Source organism: Calliopsis andreniformis, chromosome 8 (genome assembly GCF_051401765.1).
Source record: "Calliopsis andreniformis isolate RMS-2024a chromosome 8, iyCalAndr_principal, whole genome shotgun sequence".
Classification (NCBI taxonomy): domain Eukaryota; kingdom Metazoa; phylum Arthropoda; class Insecta; order Hymenoptera; family Andrenidae; genus Calliopsis; species Calliopsis andreniformis.
In genome coordinates this window covers 4,722,313-4,736,820 of record NC_135069.1, presented here as the reverse complement: position 1 = coordinate 4,736,820, position 14,508 = coordinate 4,722,313, and the positions used below count along the sequence as shown (strand labels likewise).

Genomic DNA, 14,508 nt, shown 5'->3' with positions numbered 1-14,508 from the left:
TAATTTACATTAAACCATCGCCAGCAGCGAACGAAACGGCGCATTAATTCCGACGCGCTATCTTATCGCCGCGTCTAACGAGTCCTACTTGTTAAGTTGAGAAAACGGTTCGCGCGTTGAATTGTAGCAGGCTCGTTCGTTTATCGGCGGATATCGTTCCCGATTATGCTAATAGCTCGACGGCTTGTAGCTGGTCTGGTTAAACGACGACGCGTCCGCGCCGCTGGACACTCGCGTTATTTGTTCGCTAACGCGACGCTTATCCACACCCCATCTCTTCTTGCTCCCCGAAGACAATTCCTCGTTGGAGGGACCTCTGTCAGTGCCATGTTTATTCGGTTCTTTAAATGGCACACTTTTTGGGAAATTATTTAATGGTGCGTACGATGTGTACGTGGTTGTACGATGAATTAATTTTGCACAGCTAGTATTTTAAGCACAATTTTATTATAACTATTAGGAGGCGCTGGTGTGATGGTTTCTCGTTAGAGTTCGAAAGAGATCTGATCATCGTTTCGTGAAAACGAGCAAAGCTGCACCGTGGTTCAAAAATATTTCAGAGGTATAAAAATCGATTCTTCGAACCCATTTGCCTACCATGTCCCCTTAACACCTTTCCACTTCGTATTTCTTTGCTGTCCAGCGAGCCTGGAACACCTTGTCCGACAGCACGTTAAACCAGGGGAGGAACCGCGTTTATTTAAGCGTTAATATTTAAACCGGAGAAAATTTATGGCGCTCATGTATATTCATACGCGACTCGCGCGAAGACACGGCGTTAATCGACTTTAATGAGCCACGCGAATTCTGCTGAGCCGATAATTGAACTGGTTTAGCTGTCTCGACGAGCTTTGTTGCGTCAAATTACGGGGTGATGTTGAGTCGATGATGGGCTTCTGCTTTAATGATAATTAGCCAGCATATTAGTATACATTTCGATGCGATGCGTGGGGCTTCAGTATGGAATTTTTGAAACGCGTATGAAGAGGATGTTTCGATGAGTTTGTGGTTAATCTGTGGGAGGAGTCTTCGAGAGTGAATGAAAGAATATGATAGTTCAGTTATTTGTGATTCGAGTTAGCTAAATTTAATTGAAACTTGTTTTAATTTATTCCAAGCAGTTCCAACACGCTCAAGCTTCCTCAAATTAGTTTCTCAATATCGAATTCAAATGAATCTCTAAAACATATAATGAGCACTATTTAAAATTGTAAAACTAAAGTAAAAATTAATGACTAAAATATGTGCCTATCAAAAATATTATCTTGTATACGTTAAAAAGAATATATGTGTACATTTATTCATAAGTATATTACAGAAACATTAGTATATCGCTCTCTTGAATCTGCATAAGTAGTATATATCGTCGTACAAGCATGGCTTAAACATCTTGCTCACATGTGACACCATATATGTTTTATCTTTGCTTCAGGGAAATTATCTGAATCCCTGTCGATAAATGTATATGGTCTAAGATCAAGCTTGATCCATAAATGCTCGAAATAGCCCTAAGATCCTGTACCTAGACAGTCTCTGCTTCACGATTCTCCAACTCCAAACACTCAAGATACCCTCGTAGTCGCAGGTGATTAGAAACAGCTCAATTTCCATAATAAACGAGCTCTAGCTGCGCTGCTTGCGGAGCAAGTAGCCTCTCGATACCCAGCATGTCCAGGAAACGATGACGACTGCCCATGGTTATATCGAGATCACCAGCGATCCCTATAAATCCAGGGGATGGCAAGAGTGTCGTGTAATGGAAGAACGGAATTCACAGCGGTATAGAATCGGCTCGTTATTAGCGCGTCTGCACATAACTCGGATTCAGCGATGCGTTTCTGAGGGGGATAGGAACCCCTGGAATATTTATGGGCCACGAGACGCGGCAGAGACCTTCTTTTGTCGCGTTCACGCGCAGAATGATTCCGTTCCGCGAGACGATCGCGCTTCCGCGTCGCTTATTTGGACATTCCGCGAATCGCGATCGTCCTGTGACCCTCTGCGCCTCGCCATCCCTTCGTTCCAGGGGGAGGAATGAAATTAATTTCATTAAACGCGATGCAGCTCGCGTGGATTTCGCTCGGCTCTGTTAAATAGTTAGATAATTCCTGTGAATGAAGACAACAGAGCGCGCGATGTTTCTGATGATGGAGAATGGACTGTTTTGGGAGAGTTTATGAGACATTTATTTATCAATGGGTATCGTTAATCAGTCTTTATGCTCGTACAATTTATTATAAAATTGTAATAGGAGTGGAGTGTGAGAAGAATTGATATGAAATATGGTGTACAGTGTACAGAATGATTTGGTTGAAGTTACAGAATACTTGCAAATGTTGCAGCGTTTATTTGGCTTTGCAAATACAAACAATGAATCAATTTTCAGGGGGAAATTAATATCGCTGAACACGGTAACGCTTTATTAGATTTGATGTAACGTATTGTTCGGCGAACGCGAATGGAGAGCGCCAGGGCCAATAGCATGCAATTTAACGTTTAATAAAAGTATTTATAGCGCGTGTAAGCAATCGCGATCGACCTCAATGAGGGACGTTTATAAATGTTAGGAAGATTTTGCTCGTTTCACGTGGCAGTTGTCGATAAACCGATGATAATTTACGTTTACAAATTCCACGGTAATTCTATCCACGAGACAGCCATACAATTCGAGGGAGTATTTAATCTCGGTAACACAATATGAAATCAATTTTCCCGGACAGAAATCGGGAATTATTCCAGGTGTTTCTTTTATGATAGATCGTAGCGTATGCTGGTCAATCAAATTTGTAATTAAATTTTGCTTTTCGAAGGCCCTTCGATTGGATTCTCTCATTATTGAAAAAAATTGGCAGAATCGTATGAAATTTATGATCATCCGAATAAAAAATAAAATATACACCCTGTAATAATTTTAGTTTTATTAGAAATTAATTTACTTCGCAGGTTCTACATCAGGACTTGTCTAATTCGCATAGTTCGCTCACTGAAACGTGCTTAATTGTCAAAGTAGACTATCTCGCGATTATTTACTGCACGTAAATTCTCTTCTCGTGTAGGGACACATTCGTTCAAGGCTCCAGCTTATTCCACTCGGTGGCTGGGAATTCAAGGCCATGGATCCATCCTATCAAACGATGAATTGCGCCCCCTGGCCATTAATCTCGAGCCAATAATCACAGCGATGTCTCATTGCGATCCATTCAGGGGACATACTGATTTGTCACGGATAACTGAAAGATTCCCAGCGATGCTACTCGCTTATTAATACCGATAGATCCACGCAGCACCGCCGAGCTAATTGTCCATCGCTTAACATCAATCACCAGCAGTCTATACTCTATACGCCATCCTTCACAATAGTGGGACACCGATTATCGAGACTATAATTAGTCCCGATGCGAAGGTTTCCTCCTCGAAGATAAGGTGTTTTGTCCGACGGACGTAATTAATCTTCTCTCTGAAGGATGATACCACACTAACAATGACTGAGTCATTTAGCCGAGCGATAACCCTAAGCATAGTATTGGTTCGATACAGACTCATAGCTTGGAATCAATTAGAAATTTCAGGAGGAAGGAATTCATCAGAGCTTTAATTTGACTTCTCAAACTTGGAGAAAAGATAAAGAAGAGATTCAAGAAAGCATGAGTGTCCCAAAGGCACTATCAAGTGTCAAGGCAATATTACTCTCTCAGTTACTCATGTGAACAGAATTGTGTCGATTGAAATACCAAAATAAGTAGAAGATTCATTTATCTAGATTTTTTATTCAGTCCACTATTACAATTTTAAAATTCAGGAAAAAGGATGGGAGTTTGGCTTTACTTCATATCTGTATCTCAGAGCCAGAGTAATTCAAGGCACCACAAAGCGTCCCTCCGATGAGAACCCCTGACCATCGAGCGAGATTCCGCGCAGGTTTGGTACGGTTTGCCGCGGTATGCCGCGGCCGAACGGTGTCTCGGTATCTCATGCTCTGCACGACGAATAAAACGCGGATTCAGAGGGCAGGAGGCCAAGGGGGAGAAGGAAGCTGTGCACAAAGACAGAGCGGAGGCAGGGGCAACACAGTGACCAGCCTCAGACACCGCGAGCCCCCTTTCCTTCGCCCCCTCCTCTCAGGTCGCTCTCCCTCCGAGGAGAGCCACCTTCTCCTCGGGACACCCCCCTCGGAGTAATAAAACGATCCCCCATGACCAATTTACGCCTTCGAGATCCACGCTGCCGCTGGATAGCTCTCTAGCAGCCGGTTCATAGTCGATAACTCCATTCCGACGCTGGGTCACGACTTCGTGGTGCTCCTCGCAGCCTCCGCTTCTTCCCCTCGTTTTCTCACTCCCCCACCCCTCGAGCTTGCTCCTGTCGTGGCTTCTTTACTCGGCCCTCTGTCTCTAATTGCGCCCGTTCCGAGGGACATGCATCGTCGATATTTATGTCAGCCGTAGTTTAGCTCTTGGGGTACTTTAATAGCGACAGTAAAGTGTTCCCTGTCCTGCGGCGACTTTTATTAATGAAAGCCCCGCGCAGGGGCGAGGGGACGCGAGGGCGAGCTGCGGGCTGATTGTTTCGAGGTGTTTGGAAGGTTTCGCGATTTGGGGAGGGGGTCTTCAGGTGTCTGGGAATGAGAATTCTGAGAGAAAGGGTTAGGTGAGGAGATTCTTTGCGTAACCATGGTTGAAGGTATTTAGTATTTGCGTATACTTTGGTGGTGAAGGTTCTCAGGGCTTTCGTGTGTTCTGTAGTTTTCTGGTGAATGGGGGATGGGGAGGGAGGTGTTGGTGGTTAATTGTAATACACAGTGGGTGATAGGAGCTTTACATTATTAGATATTCTCACGCTATAAGCTCATCAGTATTTTTACTGTCCCTAGTTCCTTTCTTGACATTACTGTTTTTCGTTATCTTCATTTCTTTCCTCGCATAATTAATATGATTTCTAGTTTCTGTGCTTTCTGAGTTCGTTGGTTGTGCCAAGTTCAGAGAGTATTTTTTTATAATATCTCTTTTATTAGTTACTTTCTGTCTTTGATCATTAGAAACTAGTATTAATCTATCACTGCACACGCTCATTCACTCACCCATTCACTCTCTCATTCACAGAAAAAACCCTTTTCCAATTCAGAGATCATAGTAACCAATTTCTGTGTAGTGAGAAATAAGCTTGACAGCTCGTCTAAAGCTTCAGTAAAAAAGAAAAGAAAAATTGAAGCCGCATCAGAACACCTACGATCTCAAAAAAATAGAGTAATTACTAATTACAGGCCATGGGATCTCGCCGCCTCGATCAACATCACGTCGAGAGCCGTCCATTATCTCGCCCCGATTGAAAATAATCGAAAAACAAAAAGGCTTGTTATAATTTTAACTTTGGCCGCAGCGGAGGAACACGCGCGACCGGTCGTCTCGTCTTTCAGCTCCGCGGGGATAAATTTGACGTTTCGATGGGAGCAGTCGTTCCGCGGGTTGCTTGAACCGCGACGAGAGTCGCAGCCGAGCTTCAAGGCCGACGCAATTATTGGCCTTATAGATGTGTCAGATGGATATTTACTGCACCGTTTGTTTTACTCCAGACGCGCCGCGTAAAGCTTCCAGCCAGCGATGGGGAAAAACCTGGACGTGCCTGGCTCTTTATTGACCGATTCCCTGCGATTTTTCAGCGGACGACCGGTCGTGGAATTTATCTGAGCCGCCAATGAAGGTTCCTCGCCTCGCGTACTTTAGAACACCAACTTTTGCACCTTTTGCATGGATAGTATCTGCCTTTTCTGTGAACTCTTGCGTGGTTATTGAGAATGAATTAAAAGTGTTATTAAAATTAGTGTTGTTTAAAATTGGCATCACTGAGAGCGAGTGAGACTATTTTTAATATAGTGATCGCCGTGATAATTGGGATAATAGTTTCAGTATTAGATTGAAGCTCGATTCTGTGAACCTTGATACTTACACACACCTGTTTCTCATTTCTCTAAAATAATCGAGGTTTCCTTATTATTCTTGTATAATAAATTTCTCGCACATTTCTAACAATCTTACATTTTCCTCATTTCTCTATACAGAGGCGTGTCGAAGGCAATTACGACACCATTAGAAAATAACCAGCCGTCTCAAACAGTCACTGAGTGTAGACAATTGTAAAGTCCCATCTTGTTATTGCCTCGCCAATATTTAGCCACAGACATGAGCCTGAAATTTCTCATTACAGAGACTTGTGCAATCACGCGGCTCAGCGTCGAACACTCACGAGAATAGATACGACCGCGAGTGGATGGCTTCAGAGAGCTTCGAACAATCTCAACACCTGACGCAGTTCGTTACGTTGCCAAGGGAATCTCTTTATTGACCGTCGACATCTATTACCACCACTCCCTCCTGGTCATTAGTTAAATCTAATTCGCGTGTCGCGGCCGCTTTTCGAGTATGGCTACTGGAATTCCATTCGAAATGCTGACGCGTCCCAGCCACTTTCTGCTCGTGCACAGTGATGCAACCTTCTCGGGCTGCAATGGATGTTCACCGTGCGCACGAGCAGTGTACACATCTCGGCGTTACGGCGTCGCAGATTAAAATAAACGACGCATTTAATATCTTCCTGGCACGTATGCAATAACTGGCCTGCTCTTGAACAGCCGATCATCTCCGCTCCTCGGGGTCACGGGGATGACCCGCGAGCGGTTTTAGCGCCGTATTTATTATCGCGCCTACGGCCTCTCGTCGTGTCTGGTCGCGTTCTATTCGCGAATATTTCAATTTCGATGCAGCTTCCCATTGTATGGCAGAGTCGTTTGTTTTGCTGGTGAAACGATTTCCTCTGTAGTTGTTGGGCATTTTCAGTCGAGCAGTCCTTAAATTTTGATCTTTCGATTGGCGATGTGCAGGCTACAGGAGAAAATGGCGCGTGGAATTTTTTAGAGGAGATAGAGGAAAAAGTTGAATGTGGGGTTCGTGGGAATCTGAATTGAATAATCGTTGTGTGAGAAGAATAACGACTTATTGTGTTAGGAGTCTACAAGGTTCAGAAGTCCATTGTTTGATGGAACGAGGAATTACTTTTGTTTTTTATTCGTACTTAATTGATTATTATGAAATTGCTAAGGAATAAGAAAAAATACAGGGAGTTCGATAACAGGTGTCAGGAATTTTAAGGAATGATTCTTCATGCTAAAATAATACGATAATTGCTTATGAAGAATGATCTAAAGTACGCGATAATTGTGTCTGACTTGGGACTTATTCTACTGCCAGCGTGCATTAGCCAAATCAGACAATAATATCAGTAGAATAAGTTCTCAAATCATATACATTTTATCTATGTTTTAAGTGTTTTCTCAGTAACTAATAAACTTGGAAATGAAGTCTCGAACTCATGTTCAACATTCTTAATCTTCCTCTTATTTTGACATATAGAATCACTTCTTAAAATTCCTAATACCTGTTATCGAACATCCTGTAAATTCCATCTCGTTGGTACTCCACCTTGCAGAATTAACATCAGATTGACATTTTAATTAATCCACCCAATCAGCAATAAATAAGTACATTTCGCCACATACCATTATCGTTTGCAGTGTCATTTGCAATTGAAATCGCCAACTTGCATTCAAACTTCCCCAACTTTTTCATTTATCCGCGTTCGCGAAATAATAAATACGTTCATGGTCGGCTCTTATTACTCATAATTCCGGTGTTCCAGTTACGAGTGAAATAAAATGCCGTCACGGACACCGCTCGTCTGGCATCTCCATAAATACAATAATTGCATCAACCTTGAACCAGTCAGTACGATCCCGGGCGAAATGTAAAATATTCATTTTTATGGTTCCCTTCTGGCCGAGGATATCGGTAAGAGATAAGTTACACTTAATGACACTGCGCTGAGCATTCGTGAAACTGTTAATTAAAAGGAATTTTCTCTGGGCGAATGATAAAATAAATGCTGGAGCAGTAAGTGATCCGATCCTTGGTAGTTTTACACAATTCGCGAAATGTAGATACACGTATGAAGAGAACTTTAATTACGAATTCATATAAAAGGGAGGTTCCATTAATTAACAGGGTATAATTAAGTGTTATCATTAAGATTTTGCTATAAGAGTTATTTCTTAGGGTCTAGTGGGGATAAAATTATTATTGCATATCTAAGATACTGTCTCAGAATTTCCAACTGAAGTATCTATATAAAACACATTTCCTGTAATCACCCAAAAATTCAATTTATCAGAGATAGATTATTGCTCCCCAATTTTCCCCCTGACAGCATCGTCAATTTCAGCAACTTTTTAACCCCCCAGTGGTCGTTTTTGCGCGATGCCTGGTCGCTTGTAAAACGCCTCGATAAAAACGTAAGGGTCAGCAAGGTGGCCCCTGGAAAATAACGATTCGACTTGGCCTCCGCGATGCATCGTCGCTATCCCGACGTCGTCGGCGGTGGTCGTCGGGAATAAAACTATAAAAATTTTTTGCACACTCCGCGCAGGCGGAACAATTACCGAAGCATGCTCGACGCGGTTTTTACGAGGGCTGCGCTACCAGGTTCGCCGCTCTAGTCCAGCAGTAACGTTAACGCTGAAACAGCTGGTACAGCAGCGGCCAAGTCGTAATCATAATATAGATCGTACGGGGCACCGTGCTTCCAAGTATTCTATAAAGTCGGCTAACTGCCGAGTTAAAGGTTCTCGTGCAAACGACGTGGAGTAAATTGATCTCGGAACGATCTGGCTCTCGAGAACGGGACAGCGTCGAGGCTCGCTACTCTCTCGGCGTTTCGCGCTCGTGTTGCTCCCGATTCGCTCAGACGCGATAGAGCAACGAAATTAGATACCTCAAAGCTGTTCCAGGACTCTCGTTTTCCTCTTTTCGGGGTAAATATAGAGGGGCGGTTTCATTCAAGACCACGGTTGAAAAATTTCGAGGGGTTGGAGTTGTTAATCGAGTCGTTCTTCAGCCGCAAGTGTTTTTGGAGTAGTTAACGATTGGAGAAGTTACAGCAGCTTGTCAGGGCATTTGAGAGTTGACTGGAACGAGATTTTGCATTTTTCATTTTTTGCGATGGGGGCATTGATATTTTATTTCTAAAAGAATGGCAAAGTTGGCGCAACCCTTTAAAAAGTTTTCATGAAACGGAAGCTCTAAAGTGTGGCAATTGGCTAAATTTATTGCGATAAAATTGCATGGTAGAATTATTTGCATTTTTACTACCTGATTACCCACATTGTTTATGATACATAAAAATATGTTTATTTCTTCTGGGAATGGCTGTCTTTTATTTAGCTGTGGTAATTTTATTTAGAGTGGTAAAAAGTTGTGCATTTAAATCTGAATAAAGATGAATTCATTTCAGTCAAGAATTTTTATGTGACTAATTAACTTGGTCTGGTTTGCAAACGAGCTAAGAGAAGGATCGTTCTTGGAACCACAGTTGTAATTATATTAAATCGATGAAAATGCAAGTGAGAACGCAGTAATAATGTTGCCTTTCTGATTGTTGCCAAATGGTTACAAATTTCGCAATTATGAGGCTCAAAGTGGAGAAGTGGGTTCATTGAATATCGAAGCTGTAAGTTTGCGATAATTACTGTTGCGTTGTTAGGGGAATCGATAGAGGTGTAATTACCGTAATTAAGGGAACGTGAGACCCATTGTAATCGCTATTGAAACAAAGTGGAGTGCTTATGCGCACGCTTCCTGATAAGATCGTTACGAAATTGTTTATGCAATGTAACCATTTGTTGTAATCAATATTCTTGCGTAAAAAGGTGGCTCTAATTGTAATTAGTAAAATGAAGTCAGAGTTCTTGAAAACGTTCATTTAATTATTACATAAAAATGTACAATTTTCAAATATTCAAATAATTCATGTAATTCCTATAATTCAAAGAATTCAAACAATCAAATATTTCTTGAAAATTACCACAAAATAGCTTTAATTGAATAATTATCTAACGATGAAGTGGGTTTTCCTCGAAAATCTACCGTCGTCACATTCTAACAATAACTCCTTTCAGTTTCATAGAAAATTCATGTACAGGGGCAATTAATGCTATCGTGTTTCCAGATAGTCATTTCCACGCTTGCGAAAATAGTCCGTCAAGCATTCTCGAAAGCAATTGATCGATAAAACAAAGCTCTCATACAGCATTGAAACGTCAGCTTATTGCTTCATAAACATTTATTGCCTTATACATGCCCTGGAAATATTAAACGCCGACATATTAATTTCCCTTTCCCCTTCTGAATACATTTTCCAATAAAAAAAATGCCCTCTTCTAATCAAACACCTCCACAATTTTGGACCCTATAAAAACCATAGATAAAATTTTCTAAATTTCGCCGTAAAATCTCGCTCCAATAGACGCTGAACGAAAGAGCCCATATTTCGGCGTGTCCTCGTCTGGATCGGCTTCTTGCGTCAACGTTTCGATCCTCGCGAGATCGGCCGATCGATCGTAAACCTACAAATGCTTGTGTCGCCTCGGCTGCCATAACTCCCTGAAAAACTCGTCGATGCTCGCGGCGCTCGTAGTTCCGCTCGAAGCCAGAACGAAAGACGATTTTATCTGTCTCTGGCGGTAGCTGATACCGGTTTTTCGGCTGCGCGGGGTGGCAGTAAATTTCTTGCCAATCAGCGGCCCCTTCGAGGGCGCGCCTTTTATTCGGAATCGATTAAATCGTCGAGACAAATAAACCATGGCTCAGCTTCTTTTATAATTCGCATTACGAAGGCGAACGTATCGGATGCTGTCAGATTTTATAGTCGGGGCAAAGACAGCGACTGCTCAAGGCTATCATTTCTCCCCGCCAGATTCCTAGATTGCTGCGTTAATCAGTCACTCTTCCTTTTGTATCAAAATCGTCACGGACAGGAATTGAAATCCAAACCCCTTTATTCCAAATAATCCTAGCGAGCTTTTAACAAGAATAACTATTCTAGTTTATCACTCTGATAATCTAAATACTGAACAATCACTTCTGAGGTCAGTAACCTTCTACAGAAATCATTTTACTCTTCCACTGAATACTCAAAATTGCTGTGTCTCTTACGCAGGTGTTAGGGTCTTTGAAATGATGTGAAATCTCGGTACACCCGGTATACACAGAAATATTTGCGCCTCGTCCGCGTTGCTGCTGGAAGATTTAATCGTCGAGTATCGGCGCGGAATAGTTACACAATTGCTGGCATCCCAGCGACCGTATAGAGTCACGTGTGTCGGTTTATACGAGGAGATCTGGGTTTTTGCGATCGTGTCGGTTCGCTCCGACCGTGCCTTTTCTTGCTCGTCGCATATTGACCGATTGGACGATCCTCGGAAGTTGTGCCGCCGATTGGTAATTGATTTTAGGTTTAATTGAATACTGGACTAGCGTGTTCCTGCTATCCATGATTTATAGCAATAATGACACTTCTTGTTGACTTCCAGTTTACTGTTGCAATGGATTGTAGTGATCACGTCATTCCACCTGATACGATGAATTTACGGGGAATTTCTTTGATAGATCTGCAATAGAAACCTTGTGTTAAATTAACGATAAGGGTTGCTGATGGATTTGGAGAGGATTGATATTTCAGGGGCGGTATTTAATATTTATGATTGGGAGGGTCGAGTTATTTTAGGAATTGGTCTACTATTGTTCTGACGATTTTGTTAGCGAAGAGGTGATTGTTATTGCTGATGGAAGTGCTGGAATCTAGAAAACTGAAAAATTGGGATTTTAGAGACCTGAAAAATTGAGGACTTGACCCACAAAATTACCTAGAAAATTAGAAACTTCGAAACGCAGAAATCCAGATAACTAGACACCTAAAGGCCTGAGAACTAAGACACCCAAGAATCCACTGAAATCTTCCCAGAATCCCCGATCCCAAGAACCCACCTTAACCCTCACACGTCATCCAGAAGATTACCCAGCACCAGCTCCAAGATCACAAACTTGCAAATCACTGTTCATTGATTCATACAATCCTCAGCATTCACGCAACTCCATCCTCCTCCTCGTAGACTCAGCACACCCGAAGGTCGTCCTCCTCGAATGCTTATCAGGTTCACGGGATCGCCTCCAAGTCCCTCTCATAAAATCAGGGAAGCAGCGTAGCTCTCTCGCGAGGCTGTCGGTCGTTCGAGGAGCTTAATCATGCACCGATGGGAATCCGTATCGCGAACGTCCTGCTAAACAGCTCTATAAAAAGCTCTGGTAGAGGGATCCCACGCTATCCTCTGGCCTAACAACCACACAAGCTCTCGCCAGCACACATGGAAACGCTGGCAACCGAGCGCACGCATAGTTACTGGAAGATTTAATCGTCGACCATCGGCTCGGAATACTTACATAATTGCTGGCGTCCCGTAACTGGGCTCACGTGCGTCGCGTTCGCGAGGATTTATGTTTTTGCTGCTCGACGAGCCATCTCTGACCCTCCACCTAGCCTCCACAGATATCTGCTGCTCGCCCCCCTGTACCCTAGACGTGATTAGATGCTCGCACGGAAGCGACGTGCACGTCGGTAATTGATTTTAGATTTAATTTAATTAAGCACCAATGCGCTGGCTTTCAGCGAGTCTGCCTCGATGGTGAGCCTTCCCGTGAGCGCTGATTGCGCTCCTCGCCGTGGAATTCGTAATAGCATCGGGATGTCATAAAACTGTTTGCTGAGGGTACGCCGCTTGGTACTCGCTCGCAACGAACACGCGTAAATTGTCTGGGATTCAATTTTATGGGTTGCTGCAGAGACTCTGTTGCTGGGAGGGTGTTGGGCTGACCCGAGGGCAGATGGAGTTTGAAGAGGAGATGCTTCATTTTGAGGATTGTGGTGACTAGAAAACTTGTGGGAAACGATTAGAGATTTATTTATGTTAGATACTTCTTAGTCGTATTTTTTGGTTAATAATTAAGCCATTTTTTAGACTTGTTTCGAGTATCTCTAATATTAAATGTCTTAATTATTTATTTTGTAGTGCACATCTGAATGTCAAAACTTCTAATTCTTCATATTACACGAGGAAAAAATGTTGAAAATACAAAATATTATTAATCAATAACAGTAGTCTAAGTCGTGAACCTAAACCTTGCGCTGACACGCAATTTTATCGCTGAGTATCGGCTATACAGCGTAAAACGTCTGCAAATTGCAACATCGGCGTTGTCGACTGTTTATTTGAGTGGAATCGTTTCGTGCTGCAGTGTCGTATTAATTTTCAGAAACGATCGGCAAAACACACATCTCGATCGCGGTAATGCCACACCGTTACGACAATAGCTCGCGTCCGCTGCATTATGCCTGGTTTTATCATTCGCATTACGCTGTCGGCGCATAAACCGTATTGAGCCCGTTGCACCGCCCCGGAGGTGAGCCATGCATTATCGTTCGCCCCATTATCGATTACTTCGACTTCCTGTTCGCGTAGACTCGCGAAAGGTTCTACTTTCCACTTGCAAGTTCGCTGCGAACATTTCCAGGGAATTCGACGCGATAATTTCCTGCCGAAGATGGGGAATTTTTGTGTAAGATACAAAGTAGACTTTTAATAAGTAGTATAAAATGAAATTCGTCAGGCGGAACCTATATTTTTCTGAAAGCAATACTTCATCCACAAAATACTTTACCTCGTTCATTTACTAAACTAAACCTGTCATTAAACTGAATTTACATTCCCCTGCAGAGAAGCAAAACCTCGTCTTTTTTCTGCACTTTGTCTCCCCAGAGCAAATTGTTTCCACAGTAAACGACTCTTCGTAATGAACAGGCACAAGGTCTCATAATTTCTTTCCTAATTAAGATGTCATTCGGACGATGTTCCGATAATTATCGACTTCTAATTGATTATTGGAGAAACCCTGGTGACATTTATATTACGAAGACGGCAGAGACAGCACCGAGCAATCGGTGATATTTAATTCAGACCACAAACGACGCTCGTGATACTAGCATCCCTCGTATTTTATATTTAGCACGCTCCGTTTTATCGCGACTGTTAAATATTGCAATCGAGCTGAACAAGTCCACTCTAGTTTCTCGGTTCACGCTAGAATCGTACGTCTGCACCTTTGAACGATGCCGACCACGTTACGCGGCTATAACGTTGCCCAATAACTTGTACTTTATTCTATAAACTTTCCCCAGCGCGATTCACTTTTAGGATCAATCTGCTCGGAACTTGTGTGCCCCCTAATGATCGAGAAGTTGCGAACTATAGCTAGATTAGAGGCCTGCTAGACTATTCGACAGCGTTCACTGGTGGATTGATAACAGACAGCGTTTAGCGTCTAGTTGGCGGAAATACGGCCAGTGGTATATACATCAAGCAAGAAGCAAGGCATCACCTGACAATTTGCATTAAAATTCTACGAAAGTGCAAACTTTCTTATGTAAAGTTATAGCTATATCGTGATTGTGATGTTCTCTACTTTGAAACCCAGAGGTGCTTTGTAATTTATAGTTATGTCTGTCCATATAGCAGGTAAAACTATTCTAAGAAGAAATTGGACTTTATTATAAAAATTCCTAGTATAGAAAAAT

At 42.4% G+C, this 14,508-nt stretch overlaps 1 protein-coding gene across 5 annotated transcripts in view; it reads left to right on the top strand.

Moving 5' to 3' along the window:
- The window catches only part of LOC143182437 (uncharacterized), a 282,085-nt gene that overhangs the window by 235,167 nt on the left and 32,410 nt on the right, over positions 1–14,508 (top strand). The gene's annotated exons all lie outside the window — the stretch shown is intronic.